The sequence below is a fragment of the Erinaceus europaeus genome, chromosome X, assembly GCF_950295315.1.
Source record: "Erinaceus europaeus chromosome X, mEriEur2.1, whole genome shotgun sequence".
In the NCBI taxonomy this organism is placed as follows: domain Eukaryota; kingdom Metazoa; phylum Chordata; class Mammalia; order Eulipotyphla; family Erinaceidae; genus Erinaceus; species Erinaceus europaeus.
The window spans coordinates 50,594,139-50,606,850 of NC_080185.1; the positions used below are offsets into that span (position 1 = coordinate 50,594,139).

At 39.2% G+C, this 12,712-nt stretch overlaps 1 protein-coding gene across 1 annotated transcript in view; it reads left to right on the forward strand.

The window, feature by feature from the left end:
• TRPC5 (transient receptor potential cation channel subfamily C member 5) overlaps nucleotides 1–12,712 on the forward strand; it is a 248,517-nt gene that overhangs the window by 38,434 nt on the left and 197,371 nt on the right. The gene's annotated exons all lie outside the window — the stretch shown is intronic.

Genomic DNA, 12,712 nt, shown 5'->3' on the forward strand with positions numbered 1-12,712 from the left:
CCTCTACTATTCCTATATCACACTGCCTTTATTTTTTTCCTCTACCCAAAGATTACTTCTAAAATAGGAGGGACTACAGGGCCAGGGAGATGTCTCAATGGTACAGCAAAGGATATGCATACATGAGATCCTAGGTTTGTGCTAAATGTTGTTGTGATCTCTTTCTTATACACGCTCCCTCATAAAAATAAAGAAATATTAAAGAAATATTAAAATAAAATAGGAAAAGAGAGACCAAACATTGGCCTGAATTTTGTCCTCAACAGCCTTCCTGAAGGACTGGAGAATACTAAGCATTATTTCCACAGCGCAAAGAGTGTGGATGGGGTGTTGCATAACATAAATGGTTATGCAGAAAGGCTTTCATGCCTTAAGATCTAAAGTCCCAGGTTCAATACTCTACACCACGATAAGGCAGAGCTGAGCAGTACTCTGGTCCCCCCTCCCTTTCTTTCTCTGTATCTTTCTGTCTGTATCTCTCTAATTAAAATAAAACGAGTAAGATATTAAAATTCTACAGTGCAGATATAGATAGATACTCAGATTCATATGTTTCAGGGTTTTGTCTCTGTGATTCTCCTATATTCTTAGGCACCCAGGATTAATATTCAGGGATCATTGTTGAGTCAACTTTAAAATTTCCTGGAATAAAAGTCTGAGTCTTCCCTCCCATTTCCCATCAGCATTTAATACAGTGCAAAGAGAGAAGGGATATTGCCTTTCTTCTTAATCACTGTAACACAGTACTGTGGAAATGCCTCAAACATTACAGGCACTCAAATACTTACTTTATGAATAAGTAGTATACAGCTGGCACTATTTTAAGAATTTTACCTCAACTGGTTCCCGGAAGATGGCGGACTGAGAAGCTGCTAGTGGCTTGAGCTCTGACCACATCTGCTGGAAAAGGTAGGATTTTCTGCCTTTAGTAAGCCAGTCAATAAGGGGTCCGAGCGGTGACACCAAGGTGGTGACTATAACTTAATTTGGGTTAAGAAATAGAGTAGAAAAAAAGGGGAAAAATTCTTTCCTTTTAATTATTAAGCACACCCCCTCCCCACCACCCCGCTTAACCAGTCCCTGGGGACCAGCTTCTAGCAGGCTCCCCTGCTGAACTTCTGTCTTTACCAAATTCCTGTCCCACCAGGGAGTATCATTCATTCTAAGTCTATACCCTTCTGAAACCTCTGGCCTTTTTTCTAAGTAGCCAACCCCCCACCTCACCCTGCATAGCTAATTAAATTATTAAAAATAAATAAATAAATAAATAAACTCTTTCCTTTCACCGCTCTTTTATGACTGTTCTTTTTCTTATCTTTTTTATTCTCTCTCTCTTTCTTTTTTTTTCTTTTTCTCATTCTTGTCACCCTTTCTTCCTAAATCCTACAGCTTCCAAAGCCACAGGCCCTAGCCCCCACACCACCAAACAGTGTGCTTTTTTGAATTCACTGATACACATTTGGGAATTATTTTAGGGAAGAATTCTGACTCATTGTGGACTCTCACTGTGAGTGTCTCTGCTCAACTTCCCTTCCTCCTTTAGCCACCCCTAGAATATACAGTGGATAGTAGATTTGCATAACTGTCTATTTCAGCTATCCTTGTCTAGTCCTGAGGTTTTTTTTTCTCATTCTTAACAATCAGCTACCTCTGATCACGAAGTTTGAGGTAATTTGGGACAGGGTTTTTTTTTTTTACCCTGCTCTATTTTATTATTAATATTATATAAAGGCATATATCTTCCCCCCCTTTAGGTTGATCGGAATTAACTCTTAGGGTATCTTTCATTGCTAGGGTAGTGGGCATCTTATCTATTGTGGGAGGAACTTGTCTCCTTACTCCTACCTCCTTTACAGACTCTCCCCTCCGTTCTCCTCCTAGCTAATTAAAAAAATCAAATTAAATTAAATTAAAAATAAAGTAATAAAAAAACACTTTCCTTTCACTGCTCTTTAATTACAGCACTTTTTCTTATCGTTTCACTTTTCTCTCACTTGTCTCTTTTTTCTTTTTTTATTTTTCTTTTCTTTTATTATTTTTATCTTGTTATATACTATTTCCTTCCTTCTTCTTTGCCTTTCTGAATTTGTGAATTATTTGGGGGAAGAAATCTGACTAAGAGTGGACTCTCTATGTGTGTATCTCTGCTCTAGTTCCCTTTCTCCTCCTGTTACCCCTAGAATATACAGTGGATAGTAGATTTGCATAACTGTTTATTCTTGCTATCCCTTCTTTCTTTTCTCTTTTTTCTTCACTGGGATTTGGTTACTATTCTTTCACGGACTGGAGAAATTGGCCAACTGGTAACGATTAAACTGCTTCAATACTTGCTTCAGTTGCTACTGTAATTCCTGAGGTTGGTGAGTGCAATTGTCATGAAGGTATTTAGTACAGTGTTGCTTGTGCTCAAGACACAACAACTGAGGAACAACAGAGCATAAAAAAGAAACACATAAATAAAAAATGGGTAGATCAAAAACAAATAAAACTGCTACTCCAATGAATGAAGACAAGAGCCCATAAGAAACTACAAATCAGCCAGAAGTAACCATAGATAAGAAAAGTATGCAACCAATAATAAACTTATTAATCACAGAAATTAAAACAACATTGGAGGAAAGGGATGGCAGTATTAGGGAAACAACAGTTGAGACACCCAAGGAAAATACTGATTACCTTGAGGCAATTAGAGAACTGAAAGCTGAAATAGCTGTAAAGAAAAAAGAAGCTGAGGCCAGGGAAAGCAGACTAACAGAAGCAGAAAACAGAATTAGTCAGACAGAGGATGAGTTAGAGAAAACAAAGAAAGAGGTGAAAGAGCTTAAAAAGAGATTGAGAGACACTGAAAACAACAACAGAGACATATGGGATGATCTCAAAAGAAGTAACATTCGCGTAATTGGCCTGCCACAGGAAGAAAGAGAGGAAGGGGAAGGAAACATTCTAGAGGAAATAATAGAAGAAAACTTCCCATACCTGAATAACAGAAAGGACATCAAGATTCAAGAGGCCCAGAGAGTACCAAACAGAATCAACCCAGGCCTGAAGACACCAAGACACATTATAGTCACAATGAGAAGCAGTAAGGATAAAGAAAGGATCCTAAAGGCTGCAAGAGAGAAACAAAAAGTCACATACAATGGAAAACCCATAAGATTATCTTCAGACTTCTCCACTCAAACTCTAAAAGCCAGAAAGGAGTGGCAAGATATCTATCGAGCCCTGAATGAAAAAGGGTTGCAACCAAGGATAATATATCCTGCTAGACTTTCATTCAAACTCGATGGAGGGATCAAAACCTTCTTAGACAAACAACAGTTAAAGGAGGCAAATATCACCATACCGGCCCTGAAAGAGGTTCTAAACGACCTCTTATAAACAAGAACATTACTAAAATACTGGCAATATATCAGAGCAAACAAAAAAAAATTTTTTTAAACAATGGCAATACAATACATTAAATCCATAATATCAATAAATGTCAATGGCTTAAACTCACCCATCAAAAGGCACAGAGTTGGGGGATGGATCAGAAAACATAATCCAACCATATGCTGCTTGCAAGAATCCCATCTGTCACAACAAGATAAACACAGGCTTAAAGTGAAAGGATGGAAAACTATCATGCAGGCTAACGGACCACAAAAAAGGGCAGGAACAGCCATTCCCATCTCAGACATGATTAAAATTAAATAAAGTAATAAAAAATAGGCAAGAACATTACATAATGACTAGAGGATAAATCAGCCAAAAAGACTTAACAATCTTTAAGATCTATGCACCCAATGAGGGACCATCTAAATACGTCAAGCACCTCCTGAAAGAATTTCAAAAATACATCAATAGTAATACAATAATAGTGGGAGACTTCAATACCCCACTCTCAAACTTAGACAGATCAACAAAGCAGAGAACCAACAAAGATACAAGAGAATTGAATGAAGAGATTGACAGACTAGACCTCTTGGACATTTTCATAGTCCTTCGCCCCAAAAAACTGGAATACACCTTCTTTTCAAATCCACATAACACATACTCAAGGATAAACCACATGTTAGGCCACAAAGAAAGCATCAATAAATTCAAGAACATTGAAATCATCCCAAGTATCTTCTCAGACCACAGTGAAGTAAAACTAACATTTAACAACAAAAAGAAAATTATTAAAAGACACAGAATTTGGAAACTAAACAACATGCTCCTTAAGAACCACTGGGTCAGAGATTCACTCAAGCAGGAAATTCAAATGTTCCTGGAAACAAATGAAAATGAAGACAAAACCTATCAAAATATTTGGGACACAGCTAAAGCAGTACTGAGAGGGAAACTTATAGACATGCAATCACATATTAAACACCAAGAAGAAGCTCAAATGAACGACCTTACTGCACACCTCAAGGACTTAGAGGAAGAGGAAAAAAGGAACCCTAAATCATCCAGAAGGACAGAAATCACTAAAGTTCGAGCAGAAATAAACAACATCAAAAATAAAAGAACCATACAAAAGATCAATGAAGCCAAATGTTGATTCTTTGAAAGATTAAACAAGATTGACAAACCCCTATCCAGACTCACCAAACAAAAAAGAGAGAAGACTCAAATTAATAGAATTGTAAACAATGGAGGAGCTATCACAACTGACACCACAGAAATCCAGGTAATCCTGCGAAACTTCTATAAAGAACTATACGCCACCAAGCTAGAGAATCTGGAAGAAATGGAACAATTCATAGAAAACTATGCCCTTCCAAAACTGAACCAAGAAGAACTACAAAAACTAAATGCACCAATCACAAACAAAGCAATTGAAACCATTATTAAGAACCTCCCCAACAACAAAAGTCCTGGACCAGATGGCTTCACAAATGAATTCTACAAAACTTTCAGGAAACAGTTAGTACCCATACTTCTGAAGCCTTTCCATAAGATTGAAGAAACAGGAATACTCCCTTCCACCTTCTACGAAGCCAACATCACCCTGATACCAGAAGCTGATAGGGACAGAACAAAAAAGGAAAACTACAGACCAATATCTCTGATTAACATAGATGCCAAATTATTAAACAATTTCTTGGCCAACCTGATACAACAACATATCAAAAAGATTGTTCATCACGACCAAGTGGGATTCATCCCTGGAATGCAAGGCTGGTTCAACATCCGTAAGTCAATCAATGTCATTCACCACATCAATAAAAGCAAAGCCAAAAACCACATGATTATTTCAATAGATGCAGAGAAAGCCTTTGACAAAATCCAACACCCATTCATGCTCAAAACTCTACAAAAAATGGGAATAGATGGGAAATTCATCAAGATAGTGGAGTCTATATATAGCAAACCTACAGCCAACATCATACTCAATGGACAGAAGCTGAAAGCATTCCCCCTCAGATCGGGGACTAGACAGGGCTGTCCACTGTCGCCGTTACTCTTCAACATAGTATTGGAAGATCTTGCCATAGCAATCAGGCAAGAGAAAGAAATCAAAGGAATACAGATTGGAAGGGAAGAAGTCAAGTTCTCACTATTTGCAGATGATATGATAGTATACATATAAAAACCTAAAGAATCCAGCAGAAAACTACTGGAAGTTATTAGGCAATGTAGCAAGGTACCAGGCTACAAAATCAATGTAAAAAATCCGTGGCATTTCTTTATACAAAGACTAAATCTGAAGAGGAAGACATCCAGAAATCACTCCCATTTACTCTTTCAGCAAAATCAATCAAAAATCTTGGAATAAAGTTAACCAAAGAAGTGAAAGACTTGTATGCTGAAAACTATGAGTCGCTACTCAAGGAAATAGAAACTGATACAAAGAAATGGAAAGATATCCCATACTCATGGATTGGAAGAATAAATATCATCAAAATGAATATTCTCCCCAGAGCCATATACAAATTTAATTTAATACCCATCAAAGTTCCACCAAGCTTCTTTAAGAGAATAGAACAAATACTACAATCATTTTTCTGGAACCTGAAAACATCTAGAATTTCCAAAACCATCTTAAGGAAAAGAAACAGAAATGGAGGCATCACACTCCCAGACCTTAAACTATATTATAAAGCCATCATCATCAAAACAGCATGGTACTGGAACAAAAATAGGCACACAAACCAGTGGAACAGAATTGAAAGCCCAGAAATAAATCCCCACACCTATGGACATCTAATCTTTGATAAGGGGGCCAAAAGGATTAAATGGAAAAAGGAGGCTCTCTTCAATAAATGGTGATGGGAAAACTGGGTTGTAACATTCAGAAGAATGAAACTGAACCATTTTATCTCACCAGAAACAAAAATCAACTCCAAATGGATCAAAGACCTAGATGTCAGACCAGAAACAATCAAATACTTAGAGGAAAACATTGATAAAACACTTTCCCACCTAGACCTCAAGGACATCTTTGATGAATCAAACCCAATTGCAAGGAAGACTAAAGCAAAAACAAACCATTGGGACTACATCAAATTGAAAAGCTTCTGCATATCCAAAGAAACTATTAAACAAAGAGACCTCTCAAAGAATGGGAGAAGATCTTCACATGCTATACATCAGACAAGAAACTAATCACCAAAATATATAAAGAGCTCAGCAAACTTAGCACCAAAAAAGCAAATGACCCCATCCAAAAATGGGCATCGGATATGAACAAAACATTCACCTCAGAGAAGATCCAAAAGGCTAACAAACATATGAAAAACTGTTCCTGGTCGCTGATTGTCAGAGAGATGCAAATAAAGATAACATTAAGATACCACCTTACTCCTGTGAGAATGACATACATCAAAAAGGACAGCAGCAACAAATGCTGCAGAGGTTGTGGGGACAGAGGAACCCTTTTACATTGCTGGTGGTAATGTAAATTGGTACAGCCTCTTTGGAGAGCAGTCTGGAAAACTCTCAGAAGGCTAGATATGGACCTTCCATATGATCCAGTAATTCCTCTCCTGGGGTTATACCCCAAGGACTCCAAAACAGCCAACCAAAAAGAGGTGTGTACTCCTATGTTCATAGCAGCACAATTCATAATAGCTAAAACCTGGAAGAAACCCAGGTACCCAACAGATGAGTGGCTGAGAAAGCTGTGGTATATATACACAATGGAATACTATGCAGCTATCAAGAACAGTGAACCCACCTTCTCTGACCCATCTTGGACAGAGCTAGAAGGAATTATGTTAAGTGAGCTAAGTCAGAAAGATAAAGATGAGTATGGGATGATCTCACTCATCAACAGAAGTTGAGTAAGAAGATCTGAAAGGGAAACAAAAATCAGGACCTGACCAAATTGTAAGTAGGGCACCAAAGTAAAAACCCTGTGGTGAGGGGTAGACATGCAGCTTCCTGGACAATGGGGGGTGGGAGTGGTGGGAGGGATGGGTCACAGTCTTTTGGTGGTGGTAATGGTGTTTATGTACACTCCTAGTAAAATGTAGTCATATAAATCACTAGTTAATTAATATGAGAGGGGGAAAATTAATTGTATGCCTCGAAGTTTTTCAAAACACAAACTGAAACTTTTCAACATATAGGCTGTGTATTTGATATGCAGACTCTCTCAAAAGCCTAGACCAAGTAGATCAGAAGAAACCAACAGCACAGCTATATGCAAGATACTGGGTACTATATAGAAAACCCTAACAAAAGGACTTTTCAACGTTAACCCAATTACCAAATAATGTGATGATAACATTAACTATTGATTGTCTTTTTGAACCCTAAGACAGCAGGAACCTCACATCTCCACTATAGAGCCTCTCCTTCCCCCAGTCCTGGAACCATAGGATAGGGCCCACTTTTCCGTATGCCTCTCCCAATCCATATCAATTAATATTGCATCTGCCGATAACAACCTAACCAACACAATTGCCACCTCATCATGCTTCACTTCAGACTATGTCCAGAGACTTCACGTGTGGAATGACAACCCTTCAGCTTCATTACTCGGGTGAGACCTTTCCTTTCATAGTATACTCTAATTTCATCTCAGGTGGTTCACTTTCTAACAAAGTCCCAAAACCTAGATATACACCAGTTTCTGTGAGAGAGAGCATATGTTCACACGTATGCATAAACTACTGCAAAATATATACCTGAAAGTAGAAGTACACTAGAGTTTGCAGTGAGTACCCCCCTAACACTTCCTCTCCACTATTCCAAACTTGGGGTCCATGATTGCTCAACAATTTGTTTGGCTTTGTATGTTAACTCTCTTTTCAGTCACCAGGTTCCAGATGTCATCAGGATGCCAGCCAGGCTTCCATGGACTGAAGACCCCACCAATGTGTCCTGGATCTCAGCTTCCCCAGAGACCCACCTTACTAGGGAAAGAGAGAGGCAGACTGGGAGTATTACCGACCAGTCAACGTCATGTTCAGCGGGGAAGCAATTACAGAAGTCAGACCTTCTACCTTCTGCAACCCACAATGACCCTGGGTCCATGCTCCCAGAGGGATAGAGAATGGAAAGCTATCAGGGGAGCGGGTGGGAAATGGAGATTGGATGGTGGGAATTGTGTGGAATTGTACCCCTTCTACCCTATGGTTTTGTTAATTAATCCTTTCTTAAATAAAAAAAAGAATTTTACCTCATAAGCACCTCTGTTAGCTGGACAGTTTTATTATAATGCCCATTTTGTCAGTGAGAAAAATAGAATTGTATTTTAATGAGAATTTTTTTTTAATATTTCAAGGAAGTTAGGTCAATTGTCCGATATTACAATAAGTATCAGAGTCAGGATTCAAATTCAGGTAGCTTAGTTCCTATGTCTTTTTCTCCTTCCTCAAAAAGTTTTATTGGGGACATAATAGTTTACAAAACATTTTTTAATATGTTGATACAGTTTCTTCCCCACCCCCATTATAGGTGTATGCACACCATTATCATGATCAACTGAAGTTCTTTTCCATCATCATGCACTGGGTCCCCAATACCCTCTCTACCTCTTCCTTCCCTTTCTTCCTCAATGTCCTTTCTTTTGCTGATACTCACTCCAAGGTTCACACTGTGTTTGTCTTTTCTTTCCTGAAGTTCCACCTGTAAGTGAGATCATCCAGTATTTGTGCTTCTCCCTCTGACTTATCTCACTTAAAACCGTTATGCTACCTGCTAGTCTAAGTCTAAGGATCCCCCGCAAAAGAGTTCTGAGACAGGGTGTATGGGGGGGAAGCATAAGCTCTATGGAAAGGACATACCTACAGGATTTGGGTGAGCATCCAAGCTGAGAGAAATGAGCATGTTACCTACTTCGTCCACATGACCATCCTATCAAAACAGATTTGTTATGTTCTAGACAGCCCTGCTAAATTCCTGATTTGATATACTAGCTGAATGAAGACATAACAAACTACTGCCTTGCTTCACAATGATCTTTTTTTTATTTATTTAAGAAAGAAGACATTAACAAAACCATAGAATAAGAGGGGTACAATTCCACACAATTCCCATAACCCGATATCCACATCCCAACCCCTCCCCTGATAGCCTTCCCATTCTCTATCTCTCTGGGAGTAAGGATCCAGGGTCGTTGTGGGTTGCAGAGGGTGGGAGGTCTGGCTTCTGTTATTGCTTCCCTGCTGAACATGGGCGTTGACTGGTCGATCCATACTCCCAGTCTGTCTCTCTCTTTCCCTAGTAGGGTGGGACTCTCAGGAAGTAGAGCTCCAGGGAAGTCTGGTCAGCATCCGGAACCTGGTGGCTGAAAAGAGAGTTAACATACAAAGCCAAACAAACTGTTGAACAATCATGGACCTAAAGACTGCAATAGTGCAGATGAAGTGTTGGGGGTATTCCCTGCATGCTCTTGTGTACTTCTGCTTTCAGGTATATCTTTTTCCCCTAGTTTATGGGCACAGGTGAACCTATGCTCTATCTCAGGGTACCTGGACTATATCTAGGTTTGGGGACTTTATTGGGGAGTGGAACACCTGGAATGGAATTAGAGAATACTATGAAAGGAAAGGTCTCACCCCAGTGATGAAGCTGAAGGGTTATCATTCCACACCTGAAGTCTCTGGTCACAGTCTGAAGTGAAGCATGCTGGGGTGGCACTCGTTGTGTTGAATAGGTTGCGATCCGCGGACGCAATATTATTTTATTTGAATTAAGAGCAGCATGCAGAAAAGTGGGCCCCATCCTAAGGTTCCAGGACTGGGGGAAATATAGGCTCTATAGTGGAAATGTGAGGTTCCTGTTGTCTTAGGGTTCAAGAAGACAATGGATAGTTATTGTTATCATCACATTACTTGGTGATAGGGTTAACTTTGGAAAGTCCCTTTGACAGGGTTTGGGGTATAGTACCTAGCATCTTGTATATAGCTATGCTATCGGTTGCTTCTGTTCTCCCTGGTCTAGGCTTTTGAGAGAGTCAACATATCAAAGACAGTCTATGTATTAAAAAGACTCAGTCTGTGTTTTAAGAAGGTCTAGACATATCATCAGTTTTTCGCCTCTTATATTAATTAAATAGTGGTTTATATAATGTTTACACTTTAACAGGATTGTACATAAACACCACTCCCACCACCAAAAGACTGTGTCCCAGCCCCACCACCCACCCCCGCCCCCCAACCCTCCACCATGCCGGGAAGCCCAATGGCCATCCTCCTCTTCACCACAGTGTTTTTACATTGGTGCCCTGCTCTCGATTTAATCAGATCCTGCTTTTAGTTTCCCTTTCTGTTCTTCTTTCTAAACTTCTGTTGATGAGTGGGGACATCCCATACTCATCTTTATATTTCTGACTCAGCTGACTAACATAATTCCTTCTAGCTCTATCCAAGATGGGTCAGAGAAGGTGGGCTCATTGTTCTTAATAGCTACATAGTTTCCCATTGTGTATATGTACCACAGCTTTCTCAGCCACTCATCTGCTGTTGGGCACCTGGGTTGCTTCCAGGCTTTAGCTATTATGAATTGTGCTGCTATGAACATAGATGTACACGCATCTTTTTGGTAGAGCATTATGGAATCCTTGGGGTATATCTCTAGGAGAGGAATTACTGGGTCATATGGAAGGTCTATGTCTAGCCTTGTGAGAGTTATCCAGACTGCTGTCCAGAGAGGCTGGACCAATTTACATTCCAACCAGCAGTGTAGAAGGGTTCCTCTGTCCCTACAGCCTCTCCAGCATTTGTTGCTGCCGTCCTTTTTGATGTATGCCATTCTCACAGGAGTAAGGTGGTATCGCAATATTGTCTTTATTTGCATCTCTCTGACAATCAGCGACCTGGAACAGTTTTTCATAGGTTTGTTAGCCTTTTGGATCTCCTCTGAAGTGAATGTCTTGTTCATATCCTCTGCCCATTTTTGGATGGGGTCATTTGCTTTTTTGGTGCTAAGTTTGCTGAGTTCTCTGTATATTTTGGTGATTAGTCTCTTATGTTTGGCATGTGAAGATTTTCTACCATACTGTGAGGGGTCTCTTTGTCTGTGTGAAGATCTTCTACCATTCTGTGAGGGGTCTCTTTGTTTGTTTAATAGTTTCTTTGGCTGTGCAGAAGCTTTTCAATTTGATGTAGTCCCACTGGTTTGTTTCTGCTTTAGTCTTCCTTGCAACTGGGTTGGTTTCATTAAAGATGTCCCGGAGGTTTAAGTGGGAAAGTGTTTCACCAATTATTTTCCTCTAAGTATTTGATAGTTTCCCGTCTGATATCCAAGTCTTTGATCCATTTGGAGTTGATTTTTGTTTCTGGTGAGATAAAGTGGTTCAATTTCATTCTTTTTCATGTTTTCCCAGCACCATCTACTGAAGAGAGCCTCCTTATTCCATTTAATACTTTGGGCCCCCTTATCAAAGATTAGATGTCCATAGGTGTGGGGGGTTAGTTCTGGGCTTTCAATTCTGTTCCACTGGTCTGTGTGCCTATTTTTGTTCCAGTACCAGGCTGTTTTGATGATGATGGCCTTATAATATAGTTTGAGATCCTGGAGTGTGATGCCTCCATTTCTGTTTCTTTTCCTCAAGATGGTTTTGGCAATTCTAGGTGTTTTCTGGTTCCAGATAAATGAATGTAGTTTTTGTTCTATTTTCTTAAAGAAGCTTGGTGGAACTTTGATGGGTATTAAATTAAATTTGTATATGGCTCTGGGGAGAATATTCATTTTGATGATATTTATTCTTCTGATCCATGAGCATGGGATATCTTTCCATTTCTTGGTATCATTTTCTATTTCCTTGAGAGTAACTCATAGTTTTCAGTGTACAAGTCTTTCACTTATTTGGTCAGCTTTACTCCTAGGTATTTTATGGATTTTGTTGCAACAGTGAATGGGAGTGATTTCTGGATGTCTTCTTCTTCATATTTAGTGTTTTCATAAAGAAATGCCACTGATTTTTGTACACTGATTTTGTAGCCTGACACCTTGCTATATTGCCTAATAACTTCTAGTAGTCTTCTACTGTATTCTTTAGGTTTTTCTATGTATACTATCATGTCATCTGCAAATAGTGAGACTTTGACTTCTTCCCTTCCAATCTGTATTCCTTTGATTTCTTTCTCTTGCCTGATTGCTATGGCAAGAACTTCCAGTTCTATGTTGAAGAGTAATGGTGATAGTGGGCAGCCCTGTCTAGTCCCTGATCTGAGGGGAAATGCTTTCAACTTCTGTCTGTTGAGTATGATGTTGGTTGGCTGTTGGTTTGCTATATATGAATTCCACTATCTTGAGGAATTTCCCATATATTCCCATTTTGTAGGGTTTT